The sequence below is a fragment of the Marmota marmota genome, unplaced genomic scaffold (assembly GCF_001458135.2).
Source record: "Marmota marmota marmota unplaced genomic scaffold, marMar, whole genome shotgun sequence".
Classification (NCBI taxonomy): domain Eukaryota; kingdom Metazoa; phylum Chordata; class Mammalia; order Rodentia; family Sciuridae; genus Marmota; species Marmota marmota.
Window position 1 is genome coordinate 13,956,655 of NW_025999869.1, and position 15,227 is coordinate 13,971,881.

General features: G+C 46.0%; 1 long non-coding RNA gene across 1 annotated transcript; it reads left to right on the forward strand.

The window, feature by feature from the left end:
• The first annotated feature begins 308 nt into the window (after positions 1–308).
• On the forward strand, positions 309–4,455 carry LOC125620213. Its single transcript, XR_007351801.1, has 3 exons — positions 309–441; positions 2,743–2,880; positions 3,698–4,455. It is a non-coding gene; the product is annotated as an uncharacterized LOC125620213 (long non-coding RNA).
• The last annotated feature ends 10,772 nt before the right edge of the window (positions 4,456–15,227 follow it).

A 15,227-nucleotide genomic window follows, 5' to 3' on the forward strand; every position in this document is an offset into this window, starting at 1 on the left:
CCAAAGTACAGGTATGAAGACATGAATTGATGTGAATGTACTTTGTGTACAACCAGAGTTGAAAAATTGAGCTCTATATGTGTAATAAGAATTGTAATGCATTCTACTGATATATATATATATATATATATATATATATATATATATATATATATATGCCACTTCCATAAAGGCAGGGACTTCCTGGTCCCAGCAAAGTGACTAGCACAGAGTAGGTGTTCAGTAAGAGGCTTTTGAATAATCATAGCTCATTGCATTAATTTTGATTTCTTCACCTGGGATGTAATCGCATAGGAGAGGAACCAAAATGGCTTTTGTATTCCCTAGGGCATCTCAATAGTTCCAGAATGCCATACAGTTAATATTTTTTGACAGGAAGCCATGTGTTCTACTCAGTGACAGCCACCACAGCCATTGGCATCGATTCCAGAACAAGGAGAGGTGAGTCCCCTCCAATCACTCTGCTGACCCCCAGCAGGATCCAGATGGCCATCTCTAGCCCAGGGTCTGTGGGGAGGAGATCCTAACCCCAGAGGACACCGTGGACTGAGCTCCAGGTCTAAATCACCGTTGCTCTTTGGAGGACACCTGGTGCTGGCTCAGGTGCCCTGACCACGGGAGGCCAAAGCCTGTCTCCTCCTGGCCCCTTGGCACAAACCAGTGCAGATAAACTAGAAGAGGAATTTCTGCCTTTGAGGCACAAGCCAGCTGGGCTGTTGCTACAGATCAGCTAAGAAAATAAGTCAGTTCACCCAAGGGCAGGCGCAGGAGTGGGAGCTAGGGAAGCTCTTCTTGGGAGGGCTGCAAGCTTCCAGAGGCAACTCTGGGCTCAGGTTAACCCTGCGCTGCCGGAGATAACCCTGAGCTCCTGTCTCTGCACAGGAAGCCCGACCTTCAGGGCGACTGGCCAATGCTTTTATTGTCAGGCCACGGTCTCACAGTCCACCCCTTGGCTGATCTTCTAAGTGCGAGGAGGTCATGGTTCACTTGAAAAATCTTTTCATGGGGTGCATTTATGTAGTTGGGGTGGGCAGGGGACCTCCCTCCTGTTCCACGGGTGAGAAGATCCTTCTGGTTGATTTGTTGTGGAGGGGTGGCCTGTGGTCTTCACCCTCGTAGTCCAATCCCGGGAGGGCTACTTCCACTCACTATGCCCCCTGCCCCCCTGAATCCTGTCCTTGAGTCTTGCCGTTCTCATGGCTGTGGCTTGGATAGGATATCGTTCTCCGAGGTTCTTGTGTTGAAAGCTTGGACCCCAGTGTGGTGGGGTTGACATGATAGAGTCTTTAAGAGGTGAGGTCCAGTGGGAGCTGATAGGTTATGGGGGCTCCATCCTCTTGAGTGGATTAATGCTGTCTTGCAAGAGTAGGTCAGGTTTCCTGGGATGATATTGGTTCCCATCAGGGTGGATTTTTGGAGAAGTGTGAACTGGACTCTTCAGTCTTTTGCTTCCTCTCACTATGTGAGTGTCTTGCATGTGCTCCTGCCATGTCATGCCATCTGCCATGTTGTAACAGCCAGAAATCCCTCACCGGAGGCGGGACACATGGGGCTGCCCAATCTTGGGCTTTCGGTCTATAGAACTGTGAGCTAAATAAACCTCTTTTCTTTATCAAGTATCTAGCCTCAGGTATTTTATTGTAGCAAAGAAAATGGGCTGAGATACTCATCATCACCCAATTAAACTCAACTGAATTTCCAGGAAGTATAAATAGGTAGGCAGGTGGTCATGACTGTAAGGAGAAGTGTCCCCCAGATGCCCCACCTCCTGCCTTTCAATGTTTTCCATTTCTCCAGCTTCCTCTTCAAGTTTCTTTCCTCCCTCAGCTCCTCATCCACCCCCATTCTCCTGAGAACTTTCTTGCAAATGTCATTTGAATCAGGCTCCGACAGGAAGTGAGGGCACAGGAGGCATGGCGATGACTTGATGATTTATTGGGATGTTAATTTGTTCTTGAGCTCCCTCCCTTCTCTCCTCTTGCACACACTAAGCAGGTGGCTGGGTCCTCTGGGCTTCTTGTTCCAGGGATACCGGACAGCAGGAGCAGTCTGCAGCCCACAGTTCATCTGCATTGCTTAAAGAGACACCACTAAGTGTTTGGGGGTGAGGAGAAGAAGGGAGGCAGCCAGGGCGTCTCCCCTGGAATGGAAAGGGAAGAGAAGTCTGGGGCAAGGTCAGACGGGAGAGGCCAGGCACGCATGTCCTGGGCACCTTCCCAGAGAGGCACTTTCTGCTCCGTACAGAGGTCTCCTGGGCCCTCTGCTCGGTGCGCCTTTCTATGGCAGCCCCATAGGGATGGCAACTGGGGGCCCCAGGGAAGGCAGGACCTGGGATGGGGGTTCTGTGCCCACACAGGGCATGGAAAGGGAGTGGACCTGTCATGCTTCCAGGGCCCCTGTGGGCATGGGTCTGGAAGACATCAGTGCCCTGCACAATAGACTGGAGTTTCCAGACCCTGTCCTGTGTCCAGAGCATCACAAGATTGTGCTGTGTGATTCGTTATTCGTGCCTGAGAAGGGGAGGAGACAGGGTGCTCCAATAAGAACAGGAAACCTCTGTCTCCGGCCTGGCAGATTGAAGTTCAGAGTGGGAAATCAATCTTTTTTTTTTTTTTTTTAATTAAGAAAATTACATTTCTTTTCAACTTGCCCTCTTGGGAGAGGCAAACTCATCCTGAGGGAATGGGGTCTTTTTCTTTGGCAATATTTCCTTTACCACTGTACACTTTCTCTATTCCTTAGGCATTTGCTACGTAATCTCTAAATCCATGAGCGTTCATGGGAGGTACACGATTTGTTGGGTGCTGTGTTCAGCAGAGAGGATACATGGTTCTCAAAGTGGGCCTTGCAGCCTCATTTGGGAAGACGTCCAGGCACCAGGTAAGTCTACAGATATTCACATACATGTAGGCGATGAGATAACCACCCACCTAGAGAAGGAGAGCTGCTGCTGTCGGCGTGGGTAGTAACAGAGCCCACACCGTCTGGAGTGGGGCTGGAAGTGGAAAGGGTCGGGAAACAGGAAGTGCTGTCTGAGCTGAGCTTTCAGGACAAACGAGGTGTGTACATAGGTGTGCGTGCATGCTTGTGCAAATGTGAGCTGCACGAGTGTAGGTATGGGTGCCTGTGTGCACACGGGTATGGAAATAGGTGCATAGAGAGGATTTGGGGGAGAAGGAAGAACAATCTAGAAGGTGCCGAGGTTGGGGAAGGAGCGGGTGGTGAGGCCAAGGAGACAGTGAGGAAGAAGCTGACCTTGGACAGAGGTTGGGCAGCGTGACCTCTGCTATAAGAGAAATGAGAGGTCATTGAAGGATTTGAAGCCGGAGTTTACAGGATCTGATTTGCATTTTGAAACATTTCTGTGCCTGTTGTGCTCAGCCTAGATAATGAGCAGATGAGGCCAGAGCAGGGAACCCAAGACTTTCTGAGGAGGTAGAATCATCTGTAACCGGGGGAAGGTGTTCAAATCTGATTGAGTGAAAACAAACAAACAAAAAACAAAACAAGCTGCAGAAACAAAGTGCAGTGATATTTATATTTTTAAAAAGAATATGCATCTGCATGGTATGCGCTCCCTCCAGAGGAGTGCAGGCACGCATAACATCTTCCCAGCCCTTTGCTATTACCGATACTTCATCTTGGATGTGGGGGGGCCACAGGTTGACCTATTGTTCTATTTGCTCAGTTTGGGCAGGTCTTGTGGCTTCTTGGTGCCTCCGTTCTTTCATCTACAAAACGAAGGCCTTGGATCAGATGAGCTCCACACACGAATTCTTCCAACCTTTGGATTCTTGTAACTTTGAGAGGAGGAGCGGTGTGACTTAGGGAGGCAGTGCACATCATGCAGGCAAGTCACATCACCCAGCTCGGTTTCAGCACCGCCGAGCGAGGGTGACATTCTAGAAGAGCAGCAGCAGCAGGACCGCGCAGAGTGAGAACATCTCACGGGCAGCCTGACAGTGGGAGGAGTGGGCAGCTGTCTCTGGTTGTGATTTGCCACCTGCTTGGACCAAAATAGCCCCATCTCCTGGCCTGCTCCAGGGAACGCGGAATCAGCTCACCCAGGACTGGCGCTAGAGCTGCAGCAAGGCTCTCCCCTCCAGGACCCCGTGAGCCCGGGGAGGCTGTGACGCTGGCAGAAATGAAAGAAGGGAACCAGAGGAAGGAAGGGCTCATGATGTGGACAATTTTGAAAGCCCCTGTGACTGGCCTGATTGGGGTGGACGCTAGAAACAGGGGAGGGCTGCTGTTTTCCTTAGGCTGTACCTGGGAGCCCAAGTTCTTCAGGAGGCAACAGGTATCGTTCAAAATGGGGATTCCCTGTTCAAATGAGTTTAAGGTTGAGCTTCTTGTTTAAATTAAATTAAATTTCCAAGCTAATTTGATCATGAATCCTTGACAGCGGTAAAATAACATACAGTGTTTCCATTTTTTTTTTTTTTTAAAAACATTTTCTTGGATAAATCCCTCAGACCACACTATAGGAACAACACACTGGGCTCTAAGCTCATTTGTGAGGAAGGGGACTGGGGACTGGGTGCTACCTCACCTGAGCACCCAGAACCTACCACATTGATCTGTCTGTGGTGGGGTTAAGGTAATTACTGAGCAGAAAACTTCCACGTTAACTTTGCTAATTTTAAGATGTGGCTGGGGTGACTCTGATGTCTACATTCCCAGGTAACTCTTTTTAGTTCTTATCACATGGGTCTGTTAATATCAGTAGAGTGACCATAGTAACCTCACTGAAATGGTTTCCTTGTGAAACATTAAGAGCCTCCTCCCTAATTCCTTGGTCAAATATCAATGCGCATCTATTGAAAGGAAAGGAGACCTGAATTCAAGATGTCCTGGTGACTATTAAATAACTACACTAGCTAACTAATCACCTGAAGTGTCAGGGCCATGATTTCCTTGTGTTTGAAAGTTGAGTATGAACTAGTATTAGTTTTGCAGCAATAACAAATGATCCCTAACCCTCAGTGGCTGGCAGTAAAGAAGATCCATTTCTTGCTTGTGTTCCATGTTGGCAGCGAGTCACCTTCCTCTGTGTAGATGACTGCGTGTGTTCATTTTGGGTCCCATATGGAGGCATGCTAGTCATCAATGGCTCTTAAAGCCTCTGCTTAAACAGAGTCTGCCTCATGTTTACTCACATCCCATTGTCCAAAGCAAGCCACATGGCCAGGCCTAACACCAATAGGGCTGGGAAGGTACCTCTCCCACAGGAGGACACTGAAAGTCACACAAGGTGGTGAAGCTGTCTAGTCCTTTTACTGAGAGTCACTGGGAATTGACACAATCTACCCCAGACCAGATGATATTTAGGCTGCGGCAGCTTTAGTGTTGGTATTTCTGGTTTCCTGTTAGCATGAATCTCAGTGTGATGGAAAACTTGTTTTCAACAAAACTTGAAGAAAGAGAGATAATAGATTTCTACTTGTCAACCAGCAGCAAAATTCTACACTGAGTATTTGTACAGCGTGCTGAGCAGTGGTTTAGAAGGGGTCTGGGTGTTTCTGCCTGGTTCCCCAGAAATCATGCCAGGTACAACTCTTTGGTTTTAGAGGGGTTCTGAGGCCACTGGCTTTGGTGAATGATGTGTGTAGTGAGTCTGGCTTTATGGAGAACATTGGTAGCATCATTTTTTGCTTGAGAGGAGATATACATCTTGGAGGGCTCGTTGTTTCCCTGGGTAACCAACTGAATCGGGTAAGTGAGAATGAAGAGGCTAAGTCACCCGAGGCTTTGTGCTGGGAGGTCCCCACTGGGCCCATACTTTTTGCAACATTTGTATTGAACCATAGTTCACCAGATCTGTCCCTGACACTCAACTGGGAAGAGAAATAAAAGCAGGGTGTGATGGAATTGGGATCCTCTATAACAATCATGGTAGGATAGAATCATCAAGACGAAATTGAAAGGGGTTAGATTTTAAGGTTCAGTGTTTCGGTTCCCCAAATTGATGACATAAGGTATGTTTGACTGGAAAACTGTCCTTCTGCTAGTGGATGATAAACTATGGAAGTTTGGTCGAGAGTAAGTTGACTATGAAACAAAATGAAATGACTACAAGAAATATGGTGTAGCTAATAATTTTAGATTTTATTGGTAGAAGTATAGTGAGGTCTTATTTCTAGTCTGTGGACTTGGTTGGAGCAGCTGGATTGGGAAGGGATGGAGAGAGGGAGAGAGAGATCCATTGATTCAGAGGGTGAATCACTGACCACTCAGCCAGCGTGTGCCTCCGGTTGACCAGGAGCTGAGAATTGTTAATCTGCTATTCCCTTTGCCACTTTCATTTCGTTTTTATCTGCGTATGAGTACTTCCCTGTGTTGCATCTAATTCTGCTGCGTATAATTGGAAATAACCAATAATCTATTAAGTGCATCAAGTTATGTATAACGTCCATGAACTACCAGTGACTATTCTCAGAATAACATAGAAGGAGAATATCCCAGCACAAGACAGCACTTCAGATAATCCAAGACAGTTCTCACCGTCCTCTCCAGCTTCTACAAGCAAGCAGAACATCCCCGCTCCTTGACCCGTTCCACGGACATCCCACCCTCCTCCTGGCCAGCTCTGATGGGTCAACATCCCTATCTCATTTGAGCAGAAACACTTCAGCTCATGGATGGCTACATATTTTAATGCCAAGTTGAAAGTGCAAATAGCTTCCTAAAGACAGGCAACTGCTGGTGTGAGCCATCCAAGAGCAGCATCTGTTCCAGCCCTGCGGGAAACCTGTACGTGTTGGATTTCTCAAGAGGCCTGATGCTGTTCCCCAGAGAAGCACCTCTGTACAAGGGGAACTTAGGCAATGTTCAGATTTTGAGTGTGGGCTGATTTTTAAGTCCACTTTTTACCTGACATATGACTCAGGGATGGATCCATGGATAAGCTGAGGTGTTTCTGCTCTAATGTGATAGGGAAGTTGACCAGTCAGGGCTGACCAGGAGGAGGGTGAGATGTCAGTGGAAAGGGTGAAGGAGCTGGGATGTTCTGTTTGCAGAAGCTGGAGAGGTCGGTGAGAACTGTCTTGGATTATCTGAAGTGCTGTCATGTGCTGGGATATTCTCCCTCTGTGTTGTTCTGAGAATAGTCACAGGTAGTTCGTGGACATTATACATGATGTGATTATCATGTTATTGGTTATGTCTTTATGTCTAATTATTAGAATGATTTTTCTAATAATTTAGCACAAAAAATGGAGCAAAGAGCCTTCACAAGATAATAAGTTCCCAGTCCCTTGAAGTGATCCAGCAGAAGATGAATGACCACGTGTCTGGAAGTTCATGGGGGCTTTTGTTTTGCCACTGAATATTCATTCTCTTTCTCTTGGTGGTTGTGCCTGATTTTCGTCTCACAAAACTCCTGCTTGGAATGCCATTTGCAACCCACGTGTCTCCAGTGAAGTCATTGATTCCGTCCTTAGCTTCAGGGATGAGCCTGTGAGATTCAGATCTGGCCTCTGATCCTTCAGGCTGCAGTGATTGGTCAGAAATGAGCATGTGACCTAGTTCTAGCCAAAGAAAACTAGAGCAAGCAGCCTGGATTTCTTTTCCATTGGGTAGGAAGCAGGAAGGGATGTTAGTCTGGAGAAGAACCAGGTCCTGAGGGGAATTAAACGGGGCCTGAAGTTAGCACCCTGCAGGGCTGATCAGTCATGTGGGCCAGCACATTCCAGTTTGTGGTGAGAGGTTTGCGGAAGGTTTTCCATAACTTGCAAACAAGAGTCCTTGATAGCTACAATGTGTGCCATGAGGTTTGTGTCTGTGATTTTCCACGTGATGAGTGACAGTCTTATTCTCCCATTTATCTCTTAGATGTGTCAGTGGAGGAGCTAAATGCCATCAGGGGCCTCGTGAGCAAGAACACATTGCAAGTGACAGAAAACTTCTGAGCACAGAGCTGAAGCTTTTCTTCTTAAATGCTTCTAGAAGAATCCTCTCTTATACGAGAGGTGGAAACAGTAGTAAGAAGGAGAAAAGGAGAGCATTTAATTCGAACACCCTTGGGTGTTCTTAAAGTCTCTTAAAATTCTTGGTTGATACTCATTTAACCAGAAGTGACCTTTGGAAGTGGGATGGTGTCTTGGTGGTTGTGGAGTCAGCTGTGTTGTGGGAAGTTGCAATTGCATCAGAGGAATTTAATGAGCTCAGCTGTGGCAAAAGCAGGGGCCAAAAAAATCACGGAGTCATCTATACCCAGAGATTAAAAAGATAAAACAAAACACCTCAATGGATTCCAGCCCTTCTTGACCAACAGTGTGGTCTCAAGCACAGTGGGAGATGTGGGAAGACTTCAGTGGCTTCCAGTTTCATACTCCAATTCCTTCCTTCTCCTTTCATCACTGAAAAAAAAAGACCTATTCAGAGAGGTTGTATATTCAATCAATACACATTATAGATGCTGTCTGAGAGGGTTTTAGGTGTTGGAAATACTTCAAGGGACCAGTTAGGTCCTTCCCTCATAGACAGTTCTTTGAGGAAAGACAGATACTAATGGGCAAAGACAAATAATATGTAATATAACTTTAGTTTGTGTGTTAGTTACTTGTTGTCTCTGTAATAAACTCCAACAAACTTTGTGGTTCAAAACAACATAAACGTATATCTTATATTCTGGAAGTCAACAGTCTGGTGTGGGTTACAATCAAGGTGTTGGCAGAGCTAGGAAACTCCAGGGAGACCCTGATTCATTGCTTTTTCCTGCTTCTGGAAACTTCTCATCTTCTTAGCTCTTCCCTTTCTCATTACTGACCTCTGTTTCCAGTGTCACATGTCCTTCTCTGACTTTGACCCCTCTTCCTTCCTCTTACAAAGAACCTTTGGTCCCATTGAATAGTGAGGATAATGACCCTGACTCGAGAGCCTTCATTTAACCACACCTGCAGAGACCTTTTCTGGGTAAGGTGGCTGTGTCAGTCAGCCTTTCGTCATGGTGACCACAATACCTGACAAGAACAACTTAGAGAAGGAAAGTTCATTTTGGTTCATGGTATCAGAGATTTGGTCCATGACGGGTCAACTCCATTGCTCTGGGCCCAAGGCCAGGCAGAACATCATGGCTGAGGGTATGGTAGAGAGGAAAGCAGCTCACCTTCTGGCAGCCAGGAAGCAGAGCGAGGGTAGGAAGGGAACCCCCAAAGGGAAGGGGAACCCACCTCCAAAGACCCACTTCTTCCAGCTATACCCCACCTGCCCACCACTACCACCCAGTTAGTCCATTCAAACCAGGAGGGACTGCTTAGGTTACGGCTCTCCCAATGCAATCATTTCCCTGTGCATATTCCTGCACGAACCCAGGAGATTTTGCAGGATAGTGCATATCTAAACCATAACAGTAGCAGAGTCACAGATCCAGAGTTTGGGATGTGGCAGCCATTTGCTGCCTGCTGTAGGTAGCTGTAAGTGTTATGAAGACAAATAAAGCAAAGTGAAGGGAGAGAGAATGCAAGGGGAAGAAGAGGCCTGGGTGGTGGGAACGCTGGTGTTGGAGCATGAAGTGTAGGCAGGAGAAATGGCAAAGCCCAAGGAAGGACTTGTAGGTAGAGGGGACCGGGGAGGCACAGGCCCTTGTAGGGAGTCAGCCTGGGCCATTGGAGAGACAGAGAGAAGGGTGGGTGCTGAGCAGAGTGGGCAAGAAGAAGAGTGGGAGACAACCAGGAAGGCGGGGCCTCAGGTGGGGCTTCACCATTCATGCTGAGGGCTTCTGATCTGATTCCAAGAGTAACGAGGACGTGTTGGTCAAGGAAATGATGGGGTCTGTTGTAGTGACGGAGAGGACCCCTCTGGCTGCTGTGTGAACAGATCACAGGCGCTGGGGCGAGGAGAGAGACCAAGAGACAAGTTAAGAAGCTCCTGGAATGGTCCAGGGGAGAGATGCAGGCATGGGCTATGGTGTGGGGTGATGGAAAGTGGTGAGATTTGGGATCTGCTTTGATGTTAGAGCTGGCAGGAATCACCGATAGACTGGATATGGAGCGAGAGGGAGAGAGGTGGGTCAAGATGACCATTTTAACCTGAGATTCTGGATGCCATGTGCTACAATGGAAAGCACTGGGCAAGGAGCAGGTTTTCTTGTAACAGGACTCAGGGAAGGCAAGAATTCTGCTTCGTCTATGTTAAGTCCGAGAGAGGTAAAAGATGTCCAAGAGGCAATGTCCAATGAAAAGTTAGATAATCTAAGCTGAGAGTTCTGAGGACACGTGGGGCAGAGGGTATAAATATTTCAACTCAGGTATGGCCTTCAAGCCATGGGGCTGGATGAGATCACCAAAGGAGTGACAATAAAAGGTAGTGAGGAGGGGACCCTGGGAGAAGAGAAGAGCCCAGGGACCCTCCAACATCCAGAGGTCAGGGTGAAATTGAGATGGAGGTCCAAAGACTTGATAGAAAATTCAGAAAAGGGGGGAAGGTCCCAGATGCCTAGGGTCTTCTTGAAGTGTGTGTGCCAGGTGTTGCTAGTGGTGCCGGTAAGAAGGCTAAACATTGGCCACTATTGGGTGTGGGACCTGGAACGGGTAAGGACCCTAGGAGGAGTTGTTTCTGTTCAGTGAAGGTTTGGAAGCCCGGCCACAGAGGATGACAAAGACAATGCCTCATGTCGGACTGAAGGTGGCAAATAAGGACAGTTTTGCCGAGGAAGTTTGTGCTGGGGGAGTGAGCGGTGAGGGACGTCTTTGGAGGGGGGTGTGAGTGCTGAGGTGGTGGGAGGTATTACACCCAGTCTGTAGGCTTCAGGAAGGATCTTGTTCAGAAGAAAAGGATGTTCACGAGGAAGAGAGTGGGGAGAACTGTGTCAGCAAAATCCCTGAGCAGGAAGGAAGCATGGGATCCATGAGTATAGACAGAGGTGTTGTCTCCAGTCCAGTGATCAGGGGGAATTTGAGATGTGTGGCCTGAAAGTCACAGTGAGACTAATCATCCTTGCCTGTGTCTTCCTTCCTGGCCTCCGGGAGCTGAGTTTTCCAAGAAACTGGAACAACTGAGTGGGAGTGGAGCAAGCATTTGAGAGTGTCTTCAGGGAGCTCAATGGGAATGCAGCTCAGGGTTGTGCAGACTTCCTGCTGAGTCTCAGCCCCTCTGACCTCCTGATCCTGGTCCTCACTCCCACTCACCCAAGTCAAAATGGGCAGTGCTTATTAGAGACAGAAGGAATGTCTGGCTTGCTAAAAGGGGGGGGGATCCCTGGGTCCCATCCCCAGTTTGCTGACCAAGGTATACATTTGAAGTCAGGGTCCCCATGCTCTTAGACCCTGATGGGGTTGTCAATCAATGCTTTCAGAGCATCCACTTGATTTTTAAAGGACCATGTACTTAATTCTCTGCTCTCAGTCATATTAGCTCCTTGTTTGGAGAAACTGCCAGGAAATTCTGATTCTTTGGTTAGTCTTCCTTCTCCTTAGCACTACAACTTTGCCCTCTTCCTCTCTCTTGATTTTACTCCCCTTTCATCCTGACAAGCTATGGCTGAGTGCTGCCCGTCCAGCAGAAATTCCTGAAAAATGGTAACATTTGACATCTAGAGGTTCTCAGGGTGTGGTGTGTTTGGCTAAGCAAGCAGAGCTTTGTGGACTTAGGAATAAATTCAGGACATATTCTTCTCTCCTTAAAGTTTATTTCCCAACAGGAAAACTATCCCCACTCTTACCCTCAGCTCCACAATGTGAGAAAACTTGTTTGCCCCTTTCTTGTAGCCATGAGCATATGCTCTTTAGCTTCATAGAGGCACTCATTATCCTCAGAAAGCTATTTCATTTAAGAGGTGAATGTTTAAGATGAAAGCTAGCAGGGTACATGTCAAACGAATTTGTTTTTGTCAGAGGGCCAATGCCAGGGAGAATCATAGCTTTTCCTTCACTGACATCCCAGGTATGCTGGGCAGCTTTCAGTTTATTTTTCACACAAGACTGTTTCCTGACTCAGGACCTTTACATATTCCATTCCTTCTGTCTGCAAAACTGCACCCTCATTTTGTATGGCTGAGTCCTTTCCTTCTTCAGGCCTGTGTTTAATTCCACATCCTTTGGGAGGTTTCTCTACTCCCAGGCCTACTGTAGGTATTCTGTTCACCTTCTCTATTGCTTATATAGGCACCATATTTGTTTCTTTTATTGATCTTGTTACAGTTTATCATTTTTTAATTTACTTAATAATAATCTGTATCTTCCAATAGATTATAAGCAGTACGAAGGCAGAACCTCATCTGTTTTGTCCTTTATTTTGTCCCTAGTACCTGGCATTATGGCTTCTAATTTGTTGATTGAATATGTCCAACACAGGAAGTGGTGTGATTATAATACACATAGGTTTCTACTCCTTCTGAACCAGTCAGGATTGGATTCAGCAGCAAGTGATCCCAACCTAGAAATAGCAGAGGCCTGAAAAAGATGGAATTTTACCTCTTTCTCTGGTGTGGAATGGTTCATTGTCAATCAGGGAATTAGATTTCTTCCAGTTCATGCTCTGTAGAGCTAAGGGTATAGCCATCGTACTCAAGGTCCAAGATGATAGCTGGAGCTTAGCCATCAATCACCTCCCTCTACATTTTGGGCAGGAGTTTGGTGGAAGAGGTAAAACATGATGGAGAAGCCCATGCCAACTGCCTTTCACAAAAATTCCCCAGAAGTTACCACTACACTTTTACTTTGTTCTCATTGGCTAGTACTTAGTCACATGTCATATCTAGCTGCAAGGGCACCTGGGAAATGTAGTTCTTTTGGGAGGACACCTGATTGTTCTAATATTAAAGGTTTTGTTAATAAGAATGTGGAGAATCTCTGCCATTCCTTTCCTACTATGAAACATCCTGTAATTCCCTGGTACTTCTTAGATCAAGAGGTTTTTTGTTTGTTTCCTTGTTTTATTTTTATTTGGTATGGGGGATTGAACACATAGCACTTTACCACTGAGCTACATCCCTAGCTCTTTTTATTTTTTATTTTAAGACAGGGATTCAGTTGCTGAGGCTGGCCTTGAACTTATGATCCTCCTATCTCAGCCTCTTGAGCCACTGGGATTGCAGGCATGCACCACCTGTGGTACCTGGCATGTCAAGAGTTCTTAATATAATTGTATAACGGGGGATAGTAGAGGATAAGAAAGGTAGCAGAATACAACAGTTACTAATATGGCATTATGTAAAAATGTGGATGTGTAACCGATGTGATTCTGCAATCTGTATTTGGGGTAAAAATGGGAGTTCATAACCCACTTGAATCTAATGTATGAAATATGATATGTCGAGAGCTTTGTAATGTTTTGAACAACCAATAAAAAAAATAAATAAAATTATATCTTTAAAGTCACAACAAAATGATTTCTAAAAAATCTTTATCTCATACATTTTTAAAATTAAAGTTCCCGGAATTCTTATACCTGTTAGGTGAATTATGAAGCTCTATTTTCCTCCAAGATTTTATAAAAACTTATGGCATAGCTGCCAATAATTTCCAAATCTTGGGAGATGAACATAAAAATATGTGTCTGAACCCAGAGATTAAGTATAATGTGTGAAACAAGACCCTCTTAAAATTTAATTTCAATTCTAATATAATAACCACTTTATTGAATAATTACATTGAACCCGTGTTGTACTTTATGCAGCTGTGGATTCTATGTCCATCATCAGTTGTGATTATCTCTGTATTAACCATACAAAGTAAAAAAATAAAATAAAATAAAATATTTTAGAAACTTTTTCAAAAGGGATATACTTCAACATCCGAGATTGAGAAGATCTGTGGAGAGTTTGTTGTTGGCACGTTGGGGGGATCAACCACAACCTTCTCCTCCGCTGCAGGCCTGAGTTCTGAACCATTTGAGGAAACTCAAAGAGTCAGGCAAACAGGCAACAAAAACCCACCTCTATTCCTCATCTGACTGTTTGGAGAAGGCAGCTTTCAGGTGTACCGGGCAAGAAGGGTTCTCAGTACTTCTGCTCCTGGATTAGACAGACTTGCCAGGCTGTGGGCAGGGCCAGAGCATAGTATGCTCTCTGGTGGGGAGAGCCTTTGGTTTTGATGGCATGGCAGAAAGTGGTCCAGAACACACATGCTCTGTCAGCACCAGGTCTGCAGGAGCTGAGCCGCCTGTGCCCATTTCCTCCTCTTAAACTCATGAATCAGATGAGTTGTACCTGTTTCCCATCCACTTCCCAGAAGAGGTATGAGTCAGGAGTGGGCAAGAGGCCAAGTGGATTATTCTGGGAAAGCTGAGGAGTGGGGAACAGTGTGTTCCCCTAATCGGCACCTTAACGCTCGCCTTCCTTTGCAAAGCCTCTAGCACCTTTGTGATCTTTCTGAGACCTGTTCTTGCAGCTTTCTTTCTTCCTTCTTTGTATTCCTTCTGCTCTAGTATTTTCCTACCTTAGTGCCTTTGCTCATGTTAGTTTCCCACATGGAGAGCCCATCCTTTTAAACTCTGCACATTAAACTTCAGCCGTCAGTCAGAGTCCAAAGTCAAGGACATACTCTTCAGAAAGTCTCCATCAGTCCCACCCTACCAAACCCATCTCCCTTTGCTCTGCGATCCCTTGACACCCTGTTTCTGCCACTTATACCAGTTTCTCATTATTCACACATGCTTTCATGAAGGCAGACACTGCTTGTTGCTTATCAGGAAAGCAATAGAAGAGACACTGGCATGAAAGGAGATGGGGCAGTTGGAAGATCAGGAAGGAAGGGAAGAGAGAACTTCAGGGCTATGTGCTGTGGAGCTGCGTGATGGTCCCGGTCACCACAGGTCTCAGCCTACCTGGCATTTCTTGCTGGGTCTACCACACAAAGCCACATTACTTGCCTGGCTCTTGTAAATGGGTCAAGACAAAAAAATACCCTCTAGACAAGCTGATTGCCTCACAAGCATCACCATGAGTCCTTCTGCAACTTGTGTTGGTGACCCCAGACCTATCCCTTGGGTAACTCAGATTATACTGTTTCTTGCACATGACAGTCCTTCCAACATCTCAAGTCAGACAATTTGCCCTTATTTCAATCTCCTAGACATTAAGCATTTAATAACGGTTGTTTTTGTAAATGATGTTAATAATGCGATGATTGATTGTTAAATGCCAGGTAGGAGCATTTAGCAAACGAAGAAAGCCTGGGTCAGCAATGAGAAATCAGAATGTCAGAATTTTATGGGCATTTTAAAAATCTTTAGCCTAGAATAAGAAACAGCCTCTTGTGCTCATCTTGATAAATGGAGTGTGGCTG